The following is a 22463-nucleotide window of genomic DNA, read 5'->3' as shown; positions in this document are numbered from 1 at the left end:
AGGGTTGCTGTGCTGTGTGTAAATTACTAGGTTTCTGTACTTACCGACAAGTAGGCCATTGCCATGTCATCCATCCTTGAAGTGCCAATTGATGGTGCTGTGGTGGAAGATGAATGAATCATGTACACTCCCAGGATACTTTGCCATGATGTTGGTGAACAATCCGCGGTGATCTACATTGGCCTGCACATTGAGGGAGTGTGTGTGCTTACTGTTGCGGTATAGGTGCTCAGTTGCAGCAGGTGGCACAATCTGGACATGTGTGCAGACAATGGCACCAAGCACGTGCCGGAAGCCATGAATTTGATAAAACCCCTGTTTGGTCTCCTGCTGCTTCTGCTGTGTGTTGGGAAAGCTGATGTGGCGGGATGTGAGGGAGATGATGTCAACAAGGACCTTGGGAAGGAAGGCAGAGAATGAGGACTGTGAGATCCCAACAACCGGAGCTCCAGTGGTTTGAAAAGAGCCACTTGCCAAAATGTGCAGGACAGCTAGCGGCTTGGTCTCCGGTGGAATGATGTGGGGTGTCTGCAAGCTGGCTGCCAACTGTGGCTCAATGTGGCGCAGCAGCTGCTGTATGGCTTGCTAGTTTAGTCTGTACCTCTGGATGATGTCATGTTCCCCCAGGCCCTGAAGGGTTGTCCTGGTCCTGAATATACTCTCCTGCCTTCTGTGTTGCCTTTGGGGTCCATGTTGGTGTGGTGGTAGCTGCTGCTGTTAGTCCTGTGCTCTGAGTCTTCGAGCAAGCTGCATGAGTATCACCTCCATGTCTTCCTTTTTGAGCAATGATTTGCTTGTGTGAGTTTTCCTTAAGTAGTGTGTGTTTGCCTCATTTTAATGCCTGCCCTGACCCAGGCGTTAACATTTGGCGCAAATAGGGATGTGCGCCATTTTCCAACTCCGCCTACCAGATGTGTGCCATTTTTGCCCAGTTGGATAAATATGGCGCACAGGTGTTTAAGTCATTTGTTGGACAGGAACGCCTACCTTGAATCTCATTGACGCAAGGCAGTTTCACACATCCAGAAAAAGGCGCACACTAGGATATTTTGACGTTAGACGGGTCTGGCGTCAAAGTATAAACATGGTGTTAAGTTTGCGCTGGATTAGGGTAAAAATAAAATTACGCTAATCCAACGCAAAGGGAGTATAAATATGGGCCAAAGTGCCCTTGTGTGGCTTTATAGATCTCATTTAGGACTTGAGTCGCTCAGCCAACATGTGGTGCAAGAATGATGCAACTCCGCTCATAAATAGGCCCTTAAGTGTCAGGGACATGAAAGACTAGCCACCATCCTGCTTCAGCACCTGGGCACTGCCATCTGTCACCCTGACCTGCCAAGTGGTGGCCCCCCAGTCCAAGACCTATTGAAAAGGGTCTATGGTGTAGAAGCCATGCTTCTACTGTAGATTGCAAAAAGAAAACAAGGCAAACCCAGTAACCCCAGGACCAGGGTATGTAAATACTCTAAGAAATATATAAGGGGGGAAGTGTGGCCCTTAACTCCCACGGCAACAATTACTTCTAAAAAGAACCTTATAAAGCCAAAAGGTCAAAGGAACGTATGACTATATCACTTTTATTCAATTGTTAACATGATTTAGTAAACTTAGGTGCTCCTAAGATAACGGCGCAGTGAAACGTGATTAGTGTGAAAAGTGTCAAGTGTTATCTACAATATATACTGTTTGTGGTTAAAAATATATAAGAGAAAGAGTGAACTTTTAGGGGACCCATCCAGTCCAGGTGTCCTGAAGTCACTCATTACATTCCAAAATAATCCACAAGAACTAATGTCGACATTTTGACCCCAAAAGGAGAACCAATCAATAAAGGGTCATTATCAGGACAAGAGTAATCTTTGTAACCAAAAACCTAGCTTTTCTTTGTGTTGTGTCCAATTCACAATCAATGATTTCTCCCACAATCCGAGCCAAATTCTTTCCACTCGTTGTAGGTATATGCAAAATTAATCTTATTCAATGGGTATTTGCTTTCACACATCCGTGAGAATTGTTGTACCATTTGCAAAAAGTCCATTTAATGTAGCAGGGCCCATAAGGTGGGAAATTTTCCAGTTGGCGTCTGTATACAGAGCGAGTAGCGGGCGTAGGGGTTGTTTTTGCAAATCTTTGTCTTCCCCCCTTAGGAGCCTAATATTTCTTAGAATATCTACTGTAAATTGAGCACATTCTCTCTGTTGTGCAGGTCAGAACCTGCGCATCGCCATTGTTGTCCAGGTCTGAACACGTGCATGTCACCAGTTGCGTGGGTTGGAACCTGGGCATTGCTTCCATTGCATGACACAGACTGTACTATAGAAGTGCTACTGAGCAGTGCATCCATCACGCAATGTTCATTTGCATAGCAATACATCAGAAAAATGTATGCAAAAGTCAGAAAAGTGCTGAACACACCCAGGAAATGATGCAATCGGTGTGACAGGCTATATACTAGGAAGTGGAAAAGTGAGTTTCGCTTTCTCTTACAGATTGTTTGTTTGTGCTGGGTATTGGAGGTATTTTTGACAGTGTCTGGTAGGTTGGAGTGATTTTTGGTCTTGTCGATGTCTGCTCTGTCCCTTTTTGTGTGAATTGCGCACCTTTTGTGTCTTTTTTAGTGTATTGTTGTCTTTGTATTGATGGGTTGTATATCAATTTTGGGATAATATATATTAGGTGTAGGAATAAGTTTAAGGGGTGTTTGGGGTGCCTTATGTCTGGAGGGCTAGGGACATATCTGGAAGGGATAGGGGTAAGAATTTGTCAGAGGGAGGGAGAGGTGCGGGTCTCATATGGCTCATGTGGCACAACCTGCCTCCCATGATGGTCTCTGGGTGTAGGGTCAGCCACTGCTACTCTCCCAAGGACAGGAACGACAGGTGGAAGAGTGTGTGTTGGCACATGGACAGAATCTTTGGAGGTGATCGCACCACACACAAATTAAAGTATTGGTGGGCTGACTTAGTGGATTGTGAGGCTGATCTGGTGGACCTGCTGGGACTGCAGATCTGAGGCCCTATAGGTATGTGTGTATGTACCATCAAATGTACTAATCTTGCTATAACAGTCATGCAATAACCTAAACATTAAAGGGGTATAATTTCAAATGTGGTAGTGTTACAACTCTGTTGACCCATTTCTGGGGGGTGCTGTACACAGACTATTTCCAGCCTGGAAATCACCATTTCCACCCATCTAGAGTCTCTTTCTGACTCATACTTGCTTCCCATTTTGATATTATTTGCCACTGAAAAGCTACATTTGTTTCCATGGACGTCAAGTCCCATAATGCATTGCATAGTAGCCAGTAAGACCTGGAATCTGCTGTCCATTGCTTCCCATGGGAATAGTCCTGCTGTTCCTGTGTACTGGATTCTCTTCTCCAGGACGTGTGAGAGACTGGAATTGACCACTCTTGTGCAGCCCAGCCATGTGACTCCCCCCTGGAATGGCTGCTGCCTGGGACTGCTTATAAGCTGACATTTCCTGAGGCTCCCTGTTCGCGCATTGAAGTCTGTTCCTCTGTGTTCTGGACCTTTTATTGGCTTATCTTCCAGTCCTGTTCCTGATTTGTTTCAGCCAGAGCCTATTTTATGTTTTCAAGTACTGTTCCTGATTTGCTTCAATCAGAGCATGTGCCCTGTTTTCCAGTCCTGTTTCAGCCAGAACCTGTGCCCTGTTTTCCAGTCCTGTTCCTGATGTGCTTCAACTAGAGCCTATGCCCTGTGTTCCAGTCCTGTTCATACTTGTGTCCTAGTTTGTTTCTTCTGTTCCTGGTTTTATTTTCCCTTTACTATTCCTTTTGCTTCTACCTTAGTGCCTGTATCTTAGACTTGGCCCCTCGTTTCTGGTCTCTTTCTCTGTGTTTCTTGCAGTCACTAGTTCTCTTGTAGTTTGTCTCTTGCTTGTTACAGTTACCTAGAATTCTTGCGTATATTTGCCTGTTCTCCAGTTTTCCTTGCATAGCCAGCTCCTGACTATTAGCATCTGTTCTCAGGTACCTTTCTAGCTCTTGCTCTGTATTTTTCTCTTGGGCTATTGCGTTTGGTAAGTGTACTATTTTTCCTCACCTGTGTATAAGTGCTTTCCTTTGTACAGGGGTTGAGTCCTGGTTTCCAGGAGGCAATTCCTGCCCTCCCTTTGTCTTGTGTTGTATGTAGGCTTAAGTACTTTTCTGTGACAATGTGCAATTGCTGTTTCCTAGGAATTGCCACTGTGTCTCCAGCTGGACCTTACTGGTCTTGTCTCATGTATGTAAGTAAACTCCTTGTTTATGCCCTAAGGTTCCAGAGATAGAATCACTCCTGCTTCCTCCTATCTATGGGGCTTGCGAGGTGACTATCTATAAGAGTTATCTGAACAGAGGCATTGATGTTCCCTGTTGTTCTGGGAAGTTCTGAGCCTTTCCTGTGGACAACCTTAATGGTAACTCCAGTGTGGTTGTCCATTACTGATCCGTTCCCTGTTTTTTCACACTAAGGTTGCTCTGCCTTCACTATCCTGTTTCTGTGCTTTACTATAGCTGTTCATTCGTGATATATGCCTTTATCTGCTCCTCTGCTTAGGTACACTACATCCATAAGGAGATATTGCGTAGCCTCAAGGGGTGCTCCACCCGGTGTCCTGACAGAGCCGCCCGGAGTCCTGACAGGTAGTTTCACATTGCACCCAGTGCAATGGAATCATTTAAGTTAAATGATTGAGGCAACACAAGGGCAATTTGTGCGCCTTGTAGTGACTACACAAAGCTAGCACAGAGCAACATAGGGCCAATAGCAGCACTGCCATGCCTAAACCCAGGGGACTTTTCAGTGAGTTGTGAATGATGGTTCACATTGAACACACATAGAATCATAAGCATTTCCAGATTTAACATACATGAATGTCCATGGAATGCTCCAAAAATGAGAGATCTCCACAGGTGATGGGTAAGGAGGAAACATATATTCAATTTTCATTTATGTTAAATATTCCATGTGTGCTGCATTGTGCAGCACATGTAGACAGATTAGTATGCCTCTTGCAAATGTAATTTACCTTACAGGACAAACCTGCTTACAAGACATGTACCCTTGCAACATGTTGCAAGCTAGCATGCATTGTCGCTAGTCAGCGCTCTGTGCTCCAGCAACATGATAACTCTGATATGGCCGTTAGAATATCCCATATTGTATCTACCTGTCCTTTCCCATTGCAGCACTACTTTGGTCTGCCTAGGGCCAACGGTGTTACCCATATGTCATGGTGCAAGGAGGCCTGAGATGATGCTGACCAACATTACTGAAAGCATCACATGCCTGAGACATACTTCAGGCGTGTCATTATAGATACCTGTGACCTTCAATATCCAGCCTGCTCAGTCCTGCAAGATTGCTAGCTGCATCCCATATTAATACAATGTTTACATAAGTGTGTATAAGTGTGTCAAGAGAGTTGAATATTTCTTAAACACTGGGATGACATATTATTTAATATGTAATATGGACCATGTTAAGCTGCACTATTTACATTGCAATGTCCAAATCTTTGTCTTCTAGGTGGACATGTCCCCTTCAACCAGGGTGAGGTCGACAGCTTCCAGGACCCCAGTGCAACTGGTAAGGGTAATGAGTAAAAGGATGTAGCTTATTGATCTATGTATGATCAATGGGAGTTACAACATTGAGTCAGTGTGCCAACACAAAATAATTTGGCCACAGATTCATTCAGAATTGACAAGGAGTCATGTCATTGGGAATGTAGGAGCAATGTAAGGAGGCCCGCAAGATATATGCATTTTTTTCACCTGGGGTGATGTTAGCAAATCTATAGTCTTGAATAATGCGGCACATGAACAATCATCTGGTGCATAATTTAGAGATGTTCAGTACTATCAAATTTGTTAGTATGACAAATGGCACAATTGACACAAACCATGTTTCAACTCTTGTAGCAGCAAAGTGGAATCACCATCGCTACGCTTGACTGGGGACGTTTTTGTTACTTATGTCCACAGTTGTGTATGACACAGGTGCCGATGATGTGCATAAATAGTATCCTGACACTGTTACCAAATGTTAACATGAATATATTATGAAACCAGAGTAATATAAAATGCATATCCATACAGCAGATATATTGCCTCATCCTGCACACTATGCTCATGTATGCTGCATACTTTTATCCCCCCATGCGCCTTAGTTCTAGTGGGACTGACTATAGGTATGGCTGAAGATTTCTGCTGATCACCACTTAAATGTTTGCTGACACATACTTGTGTCTGTACATGTGTGTAAATTCAGAAGTCAAATAGTTTAAACATGGAGGGCAGTGGTAGCAGTGCAGCCATCACATTCAAACCATTTTGTCAAACATAGATGCTGGGAATGTGATAGTGACATCCCAAAGTCTGACAACATCATGAATTTGAACCATGAAAGTGAAAAACAATCATCTCAACATATGTTCCAGTAAGGGTGTTTGTACATTTACATTAGTATGGCTAAATAGGATAATACCTACATTGCCCTGAGGTATGGCTCTTGTAATCCATCATCAGGGTGTCTGAGCTTCCCTCAGAGTAGTCCATATCATACCAATGTTAACTGGAGTGACAGGGGGTATAGTTACAGTGATGCCCTGGAGATTGCAGGGTTGCAGGTCTGCTACTCTATTGATCCATGGTGTTGTAAATATCATTACCAGACTGCCTGACTGTTGCACATTGTGGGTGTAGATATCCATATGGCAGGGTTCTGGTCATATGGCCTTGCAAGTGGAAACTGGATAAGGCTTCATATTGCTATGCAATGTGTATATGTGGAGTACAGTGTGCAAATGTCATCTGTGTTACACCTACGTAATCCCAGTATGCCTCAATGCATGGACACAGTGTCATGGGCATGGTGTGGACAGCTGGACAAATGCACTAGTCAGCACATGGATTGGCATTGTCATGCCAGACTCATGGCCAGTATATCCCAGGTGTGTTATTTCTGTGAAGCATTCATTCAATACAAAGTATGAAGTTATGTTGCACGGTGTTAGCAGCATATAGGGCATTACACTGCTCACCTACTGGTTGGGTATAATAGACTGGCTAACACCAACACAGGCACCCTTGCATCATTGTGCAATGGGCCCTGTTTTTTACCGAACAAAGATCTTTTACAGATGTGAACTCATGTATGCATACACAAACTCCTGATATCTATTTATATATGTTATATAAACACTGATAAATGCAGCCCATGGAGAATGAATGTACATACAAGTGAATATATTAAGCTGATCATGGTATTGTTGCAGCTGTATAATAGATGTTTACTATCAGATTGCAATGTATTTGGGTGAGGCAAATTTATAGAGGTGTTCCACATCAAAGTCTTGCAGGTCGGAACCACCCATCATCCATGTAAGGAGTGCCTACTTGACGCAGAGCAAGCCAAGTCAGCAATGTGTGCTGCATTGGGTAATTCCAGATGAGTAATGCAATGCATTAGCATTCAAGCTGTACCTGCTTACCCTGTCACAGCTCACATATGTTTGTGACCTATTTTGCCCCCCCTGCATGATGCTGGACCAACACCAAAACTGTAAATAGCTTGACCATGTCTAAAATTACATATTGACACATCATCAGGATTGGAATTCACCTTTAAAAGTGGTATGGTTGTAACCATATTGTGATAACCTTCACTTATTGTACACCTACACAGTCCTCATTCGAGTCAGTTTCACATGATGGGGTATTGTTCTTATCTCTAGCAAAAATATTGGGGGCCATATTTATACTTTTCGACGCACAACTGCGCCAACGCAGTTGTGCGTCAAAAAATCTAACGCCGGCTAACGCCATTCTGAAGCGCCATGCGGGCGCCGTATTTATTCAATGACGTTAGCCGGCGTTAGCCGGCAGAGCTGCCTGGTGTGCGTAAAAAAAAATGACTTACACCAGGCAGCGCCGGCGTAGGGGAATATGGAGCTTGGGCGTCAAAAAATGGGGCAAGTCAGGCTGAGGCAAAATTTTCACCTCAACCCGATTTGCGCCATTTTTTTTTACTCCCAACCCCCATTGAAATGACTCCTGTCTTAGCAAAGACAGGAGTCATGCCCACTTGCCCAACGGCCATGCCCAGGGGACTTCTGTCCCCTGGGCATGGTCATTGGGCATAGTGGCATGTAGGGGGGCACAAATCAGGCCCCCCTATGCCACCAAAAAAAAAAAAATAAATACTTACCTGAACTTACCTTAAGTTCCCTGGGATGGGTCCCTCCATCCTTGGGCGTCCTCCTGGGGTGGGCAAGGGTGGCAGGGGGTGTCCCTGGGGGCATGGGAGGGCACCTCTGGGCTCCTTCCGAGCCCACAGGTCCCTTAACGCCTGCCCTGACCAGGCGCTAAAAAACGACGCAAAAGTGGCTGGACGTCATTTTTTTGACCCGCCCACTCCTGGGCGTCATTTTTGCCCGGGAGTGTAAATACGGCGCACATGCCTCGGAGTCATTTTTTAGAAGGGAACGCCTACCTTGCATATCATTAACGCAAAGTTGGTGTCCACGCAAATAAATGACGCAAACTCCATGAACTTTGGCGCTAGACGCGTCTAACGCCAGAGTATAAATATGGAGTTCGTTTTGCGTCGAATTTGCGTTAAAAAAAAACGCCGCAAATCCGGCGCAAACAGAGTATAAATATGGCCCTTGGTGTTGGTCTGGACTTGCAGTTATGATCATATCTCAATGTCAGCCAACTTTGGAAAACAACATGTACATTTGTAAATCAATGTAATATGTGTCTGCTTTCACTCCCTAGACATCGTGAAACCGGACATGGCAAGGACCTATGAGAAAAAAACGTGACCGCTACAGGCACATAACAAACATTGCAAAGGCTTACAGGAGGATGGCTGCAAAATACCAGCAAGAAAAGGCTGGTGGGAGCTGGAGGAGTGGCAGCAGGTTCCAAAAGAAAACAACAGCAGCCCCACTAGTATTCCAGGGTGAGAGACAGCAGTCAACTACCCCAGACGCAGGAGGGCCCCACATGTCGCAAACATGTCACAATCCACAACTCATGCCACAGCGGGACCCTCTAATGGTCAGCCCCAATAAAGGTTGTCCAGCCAGGGAGGAACTACTTAGTTCCTATACTACAGGATGGTGTGAATGATGAGGAGGCTCAACACCAGAATGGCTGATATTGAAAGGTAGCAGGCCAGCCTCTAAGGCAGTTTACTTACTATACAGGGGGCTTTGGAGCATATCATTGCCTAGATCTGAGTCTCTCAACCTTCATCTATTGACTTCCCCAGTTTATTTTTTGTGGGATTGTTTATAGTTATTTAGCATAGTGTTAAACAGGAATTAGTATAGGTACAGTGTAGTTAAGTGTTAGGTTTTAAATACTTAAGTAGATAGTAGTTTTAGGTCTGTTTTTCTAATGTTATTTTTTAAGCAAGTGTGGGGCTGATGTTTAGTGTGTTTAAAAATATTTATTAAAAAAACAAAAATACTACAAAAATATATATATGTTTAGGATTACATGTATAGGTAGAATATATTTAAGATTTAGTTGCTGTTTGTATTGTTCAAATCTATGTGTATTAAGAGAGCTGGGGGTTGATGTTTAATTTGTCAGGTGTACATAGTACATAAGATAGTTTAAGATGTTAAGATAGCTTAGGCTAGTGTTAGGTTAGTTAATGTAGATTAGGCAGGTGTAGGTATTCTAAATAGTTTTTATACATTAAATATTTGTCTACTTTCACTCGTTTACATTAATGCATATGTAAGAGTTTGTACCGCTGTATAAGTTAAGTTGAGCTCATGATGCAGCAATTGACCTGCAGTCAATCAAGGTATATGTAGCTTTTTCAGTGGCTTATGGGCAACTGTTAGTCTATCTCACATTTGACTAATGTAACAACAACTTTCTTTACTTTTGACTCTGTAAGTGGGGCTTAGTTGGATGATTTTTCACACAGCACAACACAGGTAGTCTCCTACTGTTGTATGCTGTGTGAAAGAGATAGGGCAGGTATGGTTAGGAAAGTGTTTTTACTACAGATTGCTGCACCCTTGATGTGCCTCAACACACACTGCTTCCAGGCACTGCCATACACTCTTGCACCATTGTGCAAGGGTAAATGTTATTGTCAGGCTATTAATTGTGAAGGTGGACACACCTGCCTGAAGAATGTCCATCACTATTGACATTGACTAATTTCTAAGTATGGCACATCATGCAGCTCACTTTGGTCACCTACTTAAAAGGTTTCATGTCCATGTATCTTCCATTTGCTCTTCTCCTCCAGAGGTGTTGCATTTTTTCTGGTTCTGTGGTCTTGCTCTTATAGTAAAAATGTATGTAGAGTAGTTTTAATATGTGGTTGCACTCACACTCAACACATATTAGGCTTTTCTGGGGCAGAGGAACACATTTCCCCTGCTTATCCCAGTGTAGTATTTTTGTCAATTTGTCATTTGACACAGGTTTCGGAGCCCTTGCATTTCTTAGTTATTGACCTTCAGGGTAGATAGATTGGCCTTGTGCATTCTTGTGTGGCACAGGTATGATGCTGATTCCTAAGGAATACGGGCATGGATATCTGCCATCCTTTTTGACAACCTTGTCTCTACTGTAGAACATCTTCAGTGTGAACAGTGAGTTACTCATATTTGGATGGCAACATTGTCATGTTCACTGAACAACATTAATGTGGATGAGTGGAACAGTGTTATGGTCTCACACGTATGACACCTCCTATTTCTAAATGGTAAGTATCTGTGTGATTAGAAAGAGGTTCTCACTGTGTGTCAGTCAAGTGACTGCAGCCTGTTGTGACACACTGAGATGCCACTGGGAGAGAACACATTGCTCTTTATACCATTGCAGTGGTTGTACTTGGTGCATATCCAAAGACAGCATGTGCAATTGACATTAGCTCACTCTTCTTGAGAAGCAAAAAAGTAGGTTATGAATTTACAATTCTACCAGGGTATATGTAGTCCTTTCAACAAAAAACATACAATATTCTTTGTGGTTTAGTAACAATTTGTGTATAAGAGCTATTTTTATTCAAGATTGTAGGTCCCTCACAAAGATTTGGGAGTCCAATTGTAGGTGTTTGGCCAACATCAACAGTTATTGATAGCTTAGATGACCAGACAGAGTCCATTTAGAAGATGTCATGCAATATATGGCGGTGAGTAGTATTTCAGTGAGAAGGTAATATTGCCAACTAGTTTAGTTTCAAAGTCCACAAGTAGATAAGATCAATAGGCTCACAAACAAACAGTACAGTACTGAGTGACAAAGGAGGTGGAATGATGTCAAACACAGGCCCATTAGGAAACTGGCCAGGAGGCACTGACAAATTTTATCGGGCAGACCACCAATGGAAACTGGGGAACTGCATATCTTCCTCCTCTGATGGGGTTTGTGCCTCGTCTGCACTTGATGTTGCTTGCATGGGAGGCATCTGAGGCACACACACACATCAGAGGAAGCAAATGTATGGCCCCTGTCCCCACTAGCATTTGACTGCCAGTATGGAAACATGGAAGTCCCTGACAAAGATCTAGTGGCCTGCCAACAAAGCAACAATGTTGCTATTGAGGGCACCCGTTGTTGTCATCTAGGAGTCCAACTTGCGCTCCAGTGATTCTATGATATTACAAATGACCCCAATCTGCATGGCAACTTCACTGGTGTCTGATGTATAGGGCTGTTGTTGTTCCCTATGCATCATGACACCAGCGATATGAGCTGGAGACTCAGCTAATCCCATGGAGCCAAGTGTAGGTGTTTGTTATACTCTCATTAGAGCTCAGGCACCTAGGAACTAATTCTAGGGTGCCTGCTATGGTCTCCAATTGGTGCTGGACTCCTACCATTTGCAATTGAAATTCAACTTGGGGTCCTCAGAGTCCTTAGCTGGGATTGTACAGGTAGACAGGGCATGTTCTGAGGGTGAGGGTTCCTCTGGAGGCCCTGTAATGTTATCTACCCTTGCCACAACTGGAGGAGAAGATTCAAAAGCATCCTGGAGTTGTTGAAAGGTGTCACCACCCATGGGGGCAGGGTGGCATCACCAACAGGTTGATCATTAAGGACAGGCTGCTCCACAGGAGGTGTCATTTGTCCCTCTGGAAAGAGATAAAAATATGTGAATAATTTTCCATGATAGATGTATACATATTGATTTGCTGAGAATCATTCTGATTTTAGTATTCACTTTCAAGCACACAATGATGTGGAAGGTATGTTATTAAAAGTAAATGAGGCCATGTTACACTATTGTTGCCTTTCACATGGCAATACCTTTACAATGTTCCCAATTTGTGTAATGTCACACAAGGCAACGCAGCTAAGTAGCTTGCTGGCCTGTCCTGCATGGAAGAGCAAGTGCATGTAAGGGCCTCAATTTACATGATACATTTGATTTTCTATGTTGGGCCCTCACTGATGTGACATTAGCTTTTTCACACCACCACTGAGACCATTGCACCACGTCACCATGGTCGCTGCATTCCATCCTAGCCATCATTTAGCGCCCCAGCACTGGGCTAGTAATTTGATTATACTGTGCATTACATGTAATCCTGCACTGTGCCTTTCCACAGTACAACACACCAATCTGGCTTGCTCTACTGGCTTGCATGCCATTTGTGCAATATTGTGACCTAAGGGTCATATTTAACACACACCCGCAAAAATCTTCACAGAAAGCAACCTTGCTCCGATGCAGAAATGGGAGGCCAAACTTTGGGGGTCATTACAACCCTGGCGGACGGTGTTAAAGGTGTCGTAATACCGCAAACAGGCCAGCGGAGAAAAAAAGGGAATCATGACCCTGGCGGTAACCGCCAACAAAGACAGCCACTTTAACACACCGCCCGCCACAGCGGGTACAGACAAGCAGCGTGGCGGTCACCGCCAACAGACAGGCGGAAGACAATGTACTGCCCATAGTATCACAACCTACCAATCCGCCACCTTTTCCGGGGCGGATTCACCGTGGATAAAACACGGCGGTAACAGTTACTACAATGGGAAAACGCTCACCTGAACACATCCCACGAGGAAAGAGGACTCCATGGAGCCGGAATTACAAATCCTACCGGCGAAGACAACGGTGAGTACTGCACCTACGACAAAGGGGAGGGGGGAGGCAAAAGTTAAGGGGACACACACAAAACACCCCCACCCCCACCCTCGCATATTACAACACACACACCAATGCATTCACAAAAATCACAGTAACAACCCACAACACCCCCGGAAGAATGCAAAGACAAAACCAAATCAGTTCAAACATTGTAATGTATCAATATACATGTCTCAAAAATATACAGATATATTATAAAATCATACAAAAGTATATACATTACGAGAAGTAGTGCAGATATGCACATATCAATATCCGTGCACCACTAGTCCAAAAGTGCATGGGCGAGGCCCACAAAAGATACCTATCCACAAACGGAGAGAACACTGCCGGGGCATCAGATCGAAATACTACAGGCACCTCAGGGGGAAGGGAAAGGGGGGCACCTCAGCCAGATGAGTGCAAAGCCAGATCCACGACGGGGCTCCATGCCCATTGATGTATCCTGGGGAGTGCAAAGCCACAGTCTCTCAAGTCTCTACAGTGGGTGGGTTGCCCACTGTTACATCCTGGGGAGTGCAAAGCCACAGTCTCTCAAGTCTCTACAGTGGGTGGGTTGCCACAGTCTCTCAAGTCTCTACAGTGGGTGGTTTGCCCACTGTTACATCCTGGGGAGTGCAAAGCCACAGTCTCTCAAGTCTCTACAGTGGGTGGTTTGCCCACTGTTACATCCTGGGGAGTGCAAAGCCACAGTCTCTCATGTCTATACAGTGGGTGGTTTGCCCACTGTTACATCCTGGGGAGTGCAAAGCCACAGTCTCTCAAGTCTCTACAGTGGTTGGGTTGCCCACTGTACCATCCTAGGGGGTGCAAAGCCACAGTTTCACAAGTACTGGTTCTGGAGGGGGACTGGTGCCCAGACTGGATAAGTCTTCCTGTGGAAGTTCCTGTCCCGTCACTGTCCCACCTGCACATAGGATAACGATGCTTGATGTGGCGGCCTTTTCATTCTTCCCCGGTGCATGCCCTGTTCAGCGGTGCTTTGCCATGGCGGTCTCTGGACTGTTCAGCGGTGCTTTGCCATGGCGGTTCTGGACTGTTCAGCGGTGCTTTGCCATGGCGGTCTCTGGACTGTTCAGCGGTGCTTTGCCATGGCGGTTCTGGACTGGGCATTGGTGTGTGGCATGACGTTCTCTGGACTGGGCATTGGTGTGTGGCATGACGTTCCCTCATTGCCCAGAGGGGCTGTGGCAGCCGGGGCCCTCCTGGGCACTGACTCCGGCGGTGGCGGTGGTCTCCTGACCAGTGACGACACTAGGGCCCTCCTGGGCACTGACTCCAGCGGTGGCAGTGGTCTCCTGACCAGTGACGATACTTGGGTCCTCCTGGGCAATGACTCTGCCGTTGGTCTCCGGACCAGTGACGATACTTGGGCCCTCCTGGGCACTGACTCCGGCGGTGGTGGTGGTCTCCTGACAAGTGACGATACTTGGGCCCTCCTGGGCACTGACTCCGGCGGTGGCGGTGGTCTCCTGACCAGTGACAATACTTGGGCCCTCCTGGGCAATGACTCTGGCGGTGGTCTCCGGACCAGTGGCGATACTTGGGCCCTCCTGGGCAATGACTCTGGCGGTGGTCTCCGGACCAGTGAAGATACTTGGGCCCTCCTGGGCAATGACTCTGGCGGTGGTCTCCGGACCAGTGACGACGGTGCTGGTGGTGGCGTCCCGACCGCCGGGAAGGATGCTGCCCTTCTCCGCCATGATGCTCACACCAGGCTGTGCAGACTTGCTCTGGCCCTTCCCCACCTTTGGAGGAGTCACAGCTGACTCTGCAATCCCCCTGGGACCCCTGTGAGTTGTTTTGCCTCCAGGAGTCTTCACAGGGTCCCGTCGGCCACTTTCTAATTTCAGAGCCTTTACAGGGGGTGGGCTGCCAGTGCCTTGGCTCCGGGTCACACTGCCTGCCCTGGTGGCCGGTGCACTCCACACACCTTGAACAGGCACCACTGGTATTTGAGGCTTTTTGGCTGAGGTGCTACGACAGGACTGATGAATTGGAGGGGGTGGGTGGGGGCAAAAAGGTCAACTTAACAGAGGGACAGTTTCTGACAAACACTGGGATGGGTAGTTGGAGGGGGTCTGGGAGTGGAGGAAGAGGAGGTGGTTGTAGGAGGTGTCACTTTAGGTGTTTTGGGTGCAGGTGCAGGTACTGGAGGCTGTCGTGAGGTGGATGGATGTTGGGTGTGTGGGCGCCCGCGTTTGTGTACTTTGGGAGGTGGCGTCAATGACACACTGGGAGAGGACACAGGGGACGTGTAAAAGGGAGTGGAGGTGGTGATTGCATGTGAGCGTGGTGTGGTGCTGGGTGTTCTGGTGCGACTCCTGGTGCCTGTAGATGTAGTGCATGCAGGTGAGAGTGTAGACGAGACTGGGAGGGAGGAAGGAGACGACGAGGAGGGGGACACAGTGGAGGCAGTGGATGTTGCTGTGTCTGCATGTGGGTGATGCTTGTGTGTGTGCCTGTGGGTTGTGTGTTGCCTATGTTTGCCTGAGCTTCCCTAGTGTGTTGACGTGTGTGCATGCTGGTCTGTAGCTGTGCTTGGGATGGGCTGGGGCACAGGGGATTGTGTCTGGGTGGAGGAGGTTGGAGGGGGGAGGCTAGACACAGGGACAATGGCTGCCATCAGTCCTGAGGCCAGAGATTGCAGGGTTCGCTGAAGGACAGCCTGACCAGAATGAATGACCTCTAGTAATGACTTACCGTGTTGCAACTCCCTTTCTACACCCTGGATGGCATTCACAATGGTAGACTGCCCAACAGTGAGTGACCTGAGGAGGTCAATGGCCTCCTCACTGAGGGCAGCAGGGGTGACTGGGGCAAGGCCTGAGGTGCCTGGGGCGAAGGTGATGCCCACCCTCCTGGGTGAGCAGGCACGGGGCGAACACTGAGGGGCTGCTGGGAGGGTGGTGCTGGTAGGGGAGGTGGCGGCTGTACCTGTAGAAGTGTGGTGCACATATGGTGCTGCCACCACAAGGGAGCTCCCATCGGCGGACGAGTCCATGACGCTGGTCGGTGATCCGGTGGCCGACGTGAAGCTCCCCTCGCCCTCCGTCCCACTGGTGCATTCTGAGTCCGTGGTGTGGCCCTCCATGGCCATGTGGGATGCAGCTCCCTCGTGCTCCGGTGCCAGGGGCATCTATACCTGTACTTGGCACTCTACTGCGGTGGAGTAGAGTGCCACATGGCCTGCATTACGGAGGGGCCTAGTCTACGTATTTCTGCCTGGCCTAAGTACACCCACAGGCCTCCTCCCCCACCCGGACCCCTCCACTGGGCGCAAAGTCTGCAGCATGAGAGAGTACTCACCCCCTTGTGTCTGCTGTGATGCCCTCAAGCGCCCATCCAACTCAGGGTAGGCCACCGCCAGGATCCTGAACATCAGGGGTGTCATGGGGCGACGGGCACCCCTCCCACATTGGGAGGCCATCCCCAGCTGAGCCTCTGCCGTCTTCTTGCTCCAGCGGGGAATGTCCTCCCATCTTTTACGGCAGTGGGTGCCCCGTCTCTGGTGGACCCCCAGGGTCCGGATGTCCTTGGTGATGGCACGCCAAATGTCCTTCTTCTGGTGGGCGCTGACCTACATGACATGCACAAGGGAAGAAGCGAAGTCATTAACAACTGCACCGTCGATGTGAGTGGCCCCCCTCCCTACCCTAGCCATGTGGCACATTCATTCACATGCATTCATGTTCCTTGAACTCTGCCCTCTTACAACCAGCCCTCTCCACCCAGGCCTAGCCCATACAACGTGCTACCTGTGTACTAACCTGTTGGTCTGGAGGACCGTAGAGTAGCGTGTACTGGGGAGGACCCCGTCTACCAGTTTCTCCAACTCCTGAGCAGTGAAGGCAGGGGCCCTATCCCCAGACGCAGCAGCCATCGTCGCTTCCAGACCGAGGTCACAGCAGCACTTTACAGTGTAGGTCCTCTCCTGTCGAAGATCAGGTATCTAGTGATTGAACAGCTAGAAAATGGCAGTGACATCCGCGGTGGTGCGTATCGTCACCGCCGGCGCACTTGTTCATTGGCTCCTGGGACCCATAGGGTCCAATGTTAACCAATGCAGCATTGCGCCGCGGTCTACGACCGCCTACCGCGACGGTGTGCAACGGCAACGCAGTTACCCCACAATCCCATTGTCCCAGTTTAGAGGTTAGGCAGCCGCCATTTCAGGGGCCCACATGGCTTCATTTACTTCTGCGTCACACATAGCTAGGCCTACACTCAACACGCATACAGGAAGGGTTTTGTGTTTGGTGTTGTCTTCTGTGTAACTGTGGGTACATACCTGGAAAGAAATTGACTTGATCGTCGCTGTTGTCCTTCCTAGGCGCCGTCAGCTGGGACATTTGAGAAGATGGCGGAATCCTCCAGTGTACCGACCACTGGTGGACCTGTTGACAATGGAGGAGCGACATTTAATTGTCACCTACAGGTTTGACCGTGCCACAATCCTGGAACTATGTACCCAGTTGGAGCCAGACCTGATGTCACCAATCCGCCATCCCACTGGAATCTCCCATGACGTGCAGGTGCTGTCAGTGCTCCATTTCCTTGCAAGTGGGTCTTTTCAGACAACAGTGGCCATGGTATCAGGGATGTCCCAGCCTATGTTTTCCAACGTGCTGTCCAGAGTGTTGTCTGCCCTGCTGAAACACGTATGGAGATACATCATTTTCCCTGAGGTGGAAGATTTGGCTACAGTGAAAGGTGACTTCTATGCCCTTGGACATATCCCCAACATCATAGGTGCTATTGATGGGACCCATGTAGCTCTGGTCCCCCCCCCACAGGAGTGAACAGGTGTACAGGAACCAGAAAAGTTATCATTCCATGAATGTACAGATGGTCTTTTTGGCAGACCAGTACATCTCCCAGGTTAATGCTATGTTCCCTGGCTCAGTGCATGATGCCTACATCCTGCGGAATAGCAGCATCCCTGATATGATGGGTCAACTCCAGAGGCACAGTGGAGGACTCTGGTTACCCCAACCTGTCCTGGCTATTGACCCCAGTGAGGAATCCCAGGACCAGGGCAGATGAACGCTACAATGAGGCCCATGGGCGGACTAGGAGGGTGATCGAACGCACCTTCGGCCTCCTTAAAGCCAGGTTCAGGTGCCTCCATATGACAGGTGGTTCCCTATTCTACTCACCGAAGAAGATGTACCAGATCATCATCGCCTGCTCGATGCTTCACAATCTTGCTTTGCGACGCCAGGTGCCTTTTCTGCAGGAGGATGGTCCAGATGACGGTGTTGTGCTAGCTGTGGAGCCTGTGGAGCCTGAGGACAGTGATGAGGAGGAAGCTGAGGAAGAAGACAACGACAACAAGGATTCAGTCATACAGCAATATTTCCAGTGACACACAGGTGAGAACATTTTCATTTTTACCATTACATTCACTGTCACATGTCTTACTCTATCCTGTGTGTAATTTAATGGGATTATTTGGTAACTGAGTTGTTCCTTTCCATTACGGTTTCACAGGTGTGGTTACCAACGTGGGTCATCTGCATGCATCCTTCAAGGACTTGTGATGTGTGACATTGATATGTTGCCTTTATCACTAAAAACGCATTTTGACACTGTCATTGATAATACATTTTTCCAAATCATAGACTGACTCCAGATTGTTTTGTGGTTCAAGAGTGTTTATTTCAGTGCTCAAAAATGGAGGGGGGTTGTAAAATGGTGATGGGTGATCGTGGAGGAATGTCCATGGCAGAGTCCAGTCTATTAGTCTCACAGGTGCACTGCCCATATGGGCATAGGAAGTGGAGCTGGGGCAGTTTAAGTATGGACAGGGTAACAAAGTGGGACGGTGGGGGGACAATCAGGGTAGTCTCATTTCCTGGCAGGGGTCTTGCCATCTTGCTCTGTCCTGTTCCTGGATCTCAGGGACCGCTTGCGTGGTGGTTGTCCATCTGCAGGGGGTGGGGTGCTGGTGTGGTGGTCCTGTGGCGGGGCGTCCTGTCCACTAGCGCCGGCGGAGGTGGTGGGCAGTTCATCGTCCATGCTAGTGTCAGGGGCCCCTTGGAGTGCCACGGTGTCCCTCATGGTCTGCTGTATGTCCTTCAGCACCCCTACGATGGTGCCCAAGGCAGAGCTGATGGTCCTGAGCTCCTCCCTGAAGCCCAAATACTGTTCCTCCTGCAGGCGCTGGGTCTCCTGAAACTTGACCAGGACTGTCGCCATCATCTCCTGGGAGTGGTGGTATGCTCCCATGATGGAGGAGAGGGCCTCGTGGAGAGTGGGTTTCCTTGGCCTGTCCGCCCCCTGTCGCACAGCAGCCCTCCCAGTTCCCCTGTGTTCCTGTGCCTCCGCCCCCTGGACCGTGTGCCCACTACCACTGCCCCCAGGTCCCTGTTGTTGTTGGGGTGGTGGGTTATCCTGGGTTCCCTGTAGTGGTGGACACACAGCTGATTGACCTGTCCTGGGTACGGAGGTTTGGGCCCGCTGGGTGGGTGCTTTACTGGTGTTACCAAAGGGTGGAAGGTCAGTGTTGGGCTGTGCCTGTGCAAGGGGAACCGACTGTCCCGAGGCCCACGATGGTCCGGGCTAGTCATCAGGCTCCAGTAGGGCAGAGCTGCTATTGTCACTGTGGGCCTCTTCTGTGGGTGGAGTGGAGATGTCTGGACCCTCCGGTGTGGTGACGGTCCTTCGTGATCCTGCAGGGGCATAAGAGCATGATTATTGCATCTGTGTGTGTCATGGTGTGCAGTGGGTGGGTAAGCGTGTACCCCAGTGCTAGCATTCCTGTGTGGGGGCTTGTGTGATGATGGTTCGGGGGTGTTATGGGTATGTGCAGTGGCCTTGCTTTAGTGCTGGGTGTCCATGCTTAGTTGTGTCATGCAGGGCTTGGTGTTGGGATGTGTGGTTTGTGTTCTTAGTACATTAGTGAGGAGTTGGAGTGATAGGTGAGGGGGTGAGGGTGGGGGTGTGTGATAGCATGCAGGTAGGGTGGGGGATATGATAGTTTAGATTTGACTTACCAGTGTCCATTCCTCCACCGACTCCTCCGAGGCCCTCAGGATGCATGATGGTCAAGACTTGCTCCTCCCATGTTGTTAGTTGTGGGGGACCGCCGTCAGTCCGCTGTACCACGATGTTGTGCCTGGAGACCGTTGAACGCACCTTCCCCCGTAGGTTGTTCCACCTCTTCCTGATGTCCTCCCAATTTCTTGGGTGCTGTCCCACAGCGTTGACCCTGTCGACTATTCTGTGCCATTGTTCCATCTTCCTGGCTATGGATGTGTGCTGCACCTGTGATCCAAATAGCTGTGGCTCTACCCGTACGATTTCCTCCACCATGACCCAGAGCTGCTCCTCGGAAATGCGGGGGTGTCTTTGGCGTGCCATGGGGTGGTGTGTGTGATGTGTGGGGTGGTGTATGTGGTGATGAGTGTGGTGATGTGTAGTGCTGTGTGGTGTTTTGTGCGTGGATGTTGTGTGGGTGATGGTGTTGTGTGCCTCTGTGTGGTGGGATTGTCTAATCAGTACTGTCTCTCTGGCCTTCGTGACTAATTATTGGTCGTAGGGGTTTGTGGGTGATGTGGGTGTGTGTTTTATATTGTAATTGGTGTGTGGGAGTGGTGTTTGTATGTGTATCAGGTGTGTGTATTTGGAATTGTCCAATGTGGCGGTGTTTTGGAGCTGTGTGTGTATTTTGAGCACAGCGGTGTGTACCGCCAATGGAATACTGCGGTTGAAAGACCGCCGCGTGGATTCATGGGTTGTAATAGCATGGGCGTGTTTCTGTTGGCGTGGAGGTGGAGGTTTTGTTTTCGCCAGTTTAGCACTGACCTTTGGTGTGGCGGAGTTGTGTGGGTGTCTGAATTTCGGCAAATTCTGAGATGTGGGTCATAATAGCTGTGGCAGAATTCTGCGGCGGTGTATTGGCGGTCTTCTGCACGGCGGTAAGCGGCTTTTACCGCCAATGTTGTAATGACCCCCTTTGTTTTTTGTGTGTACTCCAGTACTTTCCTAGCATACACACAATTATCTCTAGACTCCACAGCAGTGAACACTGAGAAGCATCTCTGAAGGGGGACGGGGATAACTGCCTTCACACTTGAAAATATGCAACAGCTCAAGCTCACTTCAGTTCCTCAGAAACCAAGTTGGTAATCTGCAGAGTACCGCAATTGTATTAACTCAGCCCAACTAATTTGGACTCGTACATGACTCCTCTGGCAATCATCATTCAGACCTATGGACTTAAATTCATCTGATACATCGATGACACCCAGATTATACAGTGAGTCTCAGGAGACACCAACACCACCGAAATGTGTTGCATTATGCCTACCTGTATGCGAGAGTAATGGGGCATACTGAACCTCACTTATAGTAATGAGGATATTCGGCAACATGAACCTACCCTGGTTCCCACACAACTAGACCCAAACATCTCACCCTTCAACCATCCCAGACACCTCGTCCTCATCCTGGACACCTTCCCACCCTGAAACCTTGCAATTCCCTATTTTACCTCCACCTGCTTTCACATATTTTGCATAGTGAGACTTTTCTTTTTATGGATCTCTTCTGACACCTGTGAGTCCATCACCCAGCACCTCATGACATGCAGACTGTAGTATACTAATGCCCTGATTGACAGCATCTCTGCACAGCTGCTACACAAATAGCAAACTTTCAAACACAGAAAAGCCTGACTATAATGAAGCCTACTTTGCAGCACACAGTTTGCACATCACCTCCTTAAGATACAGCAGCTCACTATTCAGACACATTTCCAGTTCAATATACTCGGCTATACCTACAAGACGATGCAATAACTGTGGCCACCCTAGCTCACACACCATCCATGCTTCCAAAACACAATTATGGACCACTGCTGTGCACCACTTGCATTCACCCCAACCTCCAATATCCATTTGAGCAAAACAGGAGGTAGGGTGGTCTTTTACAGGATTGCTGACACCTGATACAACTCACCCAACACATCAAGAAAGCTGTGTGCAATATGGTTTAGATGTTGTAGATTACAGTGCATGTCCCAGATACAGAGGACATTCTGGACTGAGTCATCACATGACACATAGGTCGAAGAAACTAGACAGGCTTGGACAGAAATAAAAGTGACTGCCCAATAAAATGACAGTTATGTAATGGAGGAGTGAATATGTCAGACACAATTGCACTTCACTGCAAACAGCACAGCACAATAGATCAAAGGGGCATATTTATGAGCCCCTTTTCATCGGTCTTGCACCACGCTCTTGCAGTGTGGGCAAATAAAGCAGATAACTGAGGTATATCTGGTCCACTTGATGGGTGGGAGCA

The sequence above is a fragment of the Pleurodeles waltl genome, chromosome 3_2 (assembly GCF_031143425.1).
Source record: "Pleurodeles waltl isolate 20211129_DDA chromosome 3_2, aPleWal1.hap1.20221129, whole genome shotgun sequence".
Lineage (NCBI taxonomy): Eukaryota > Metazoa > Chordata > Amphibia > Caudata > Salamandridae > Pleurodeles > Pleurodeles waltl.
This window is presented reverse-complemented; position numbering follows the sequence as displayed.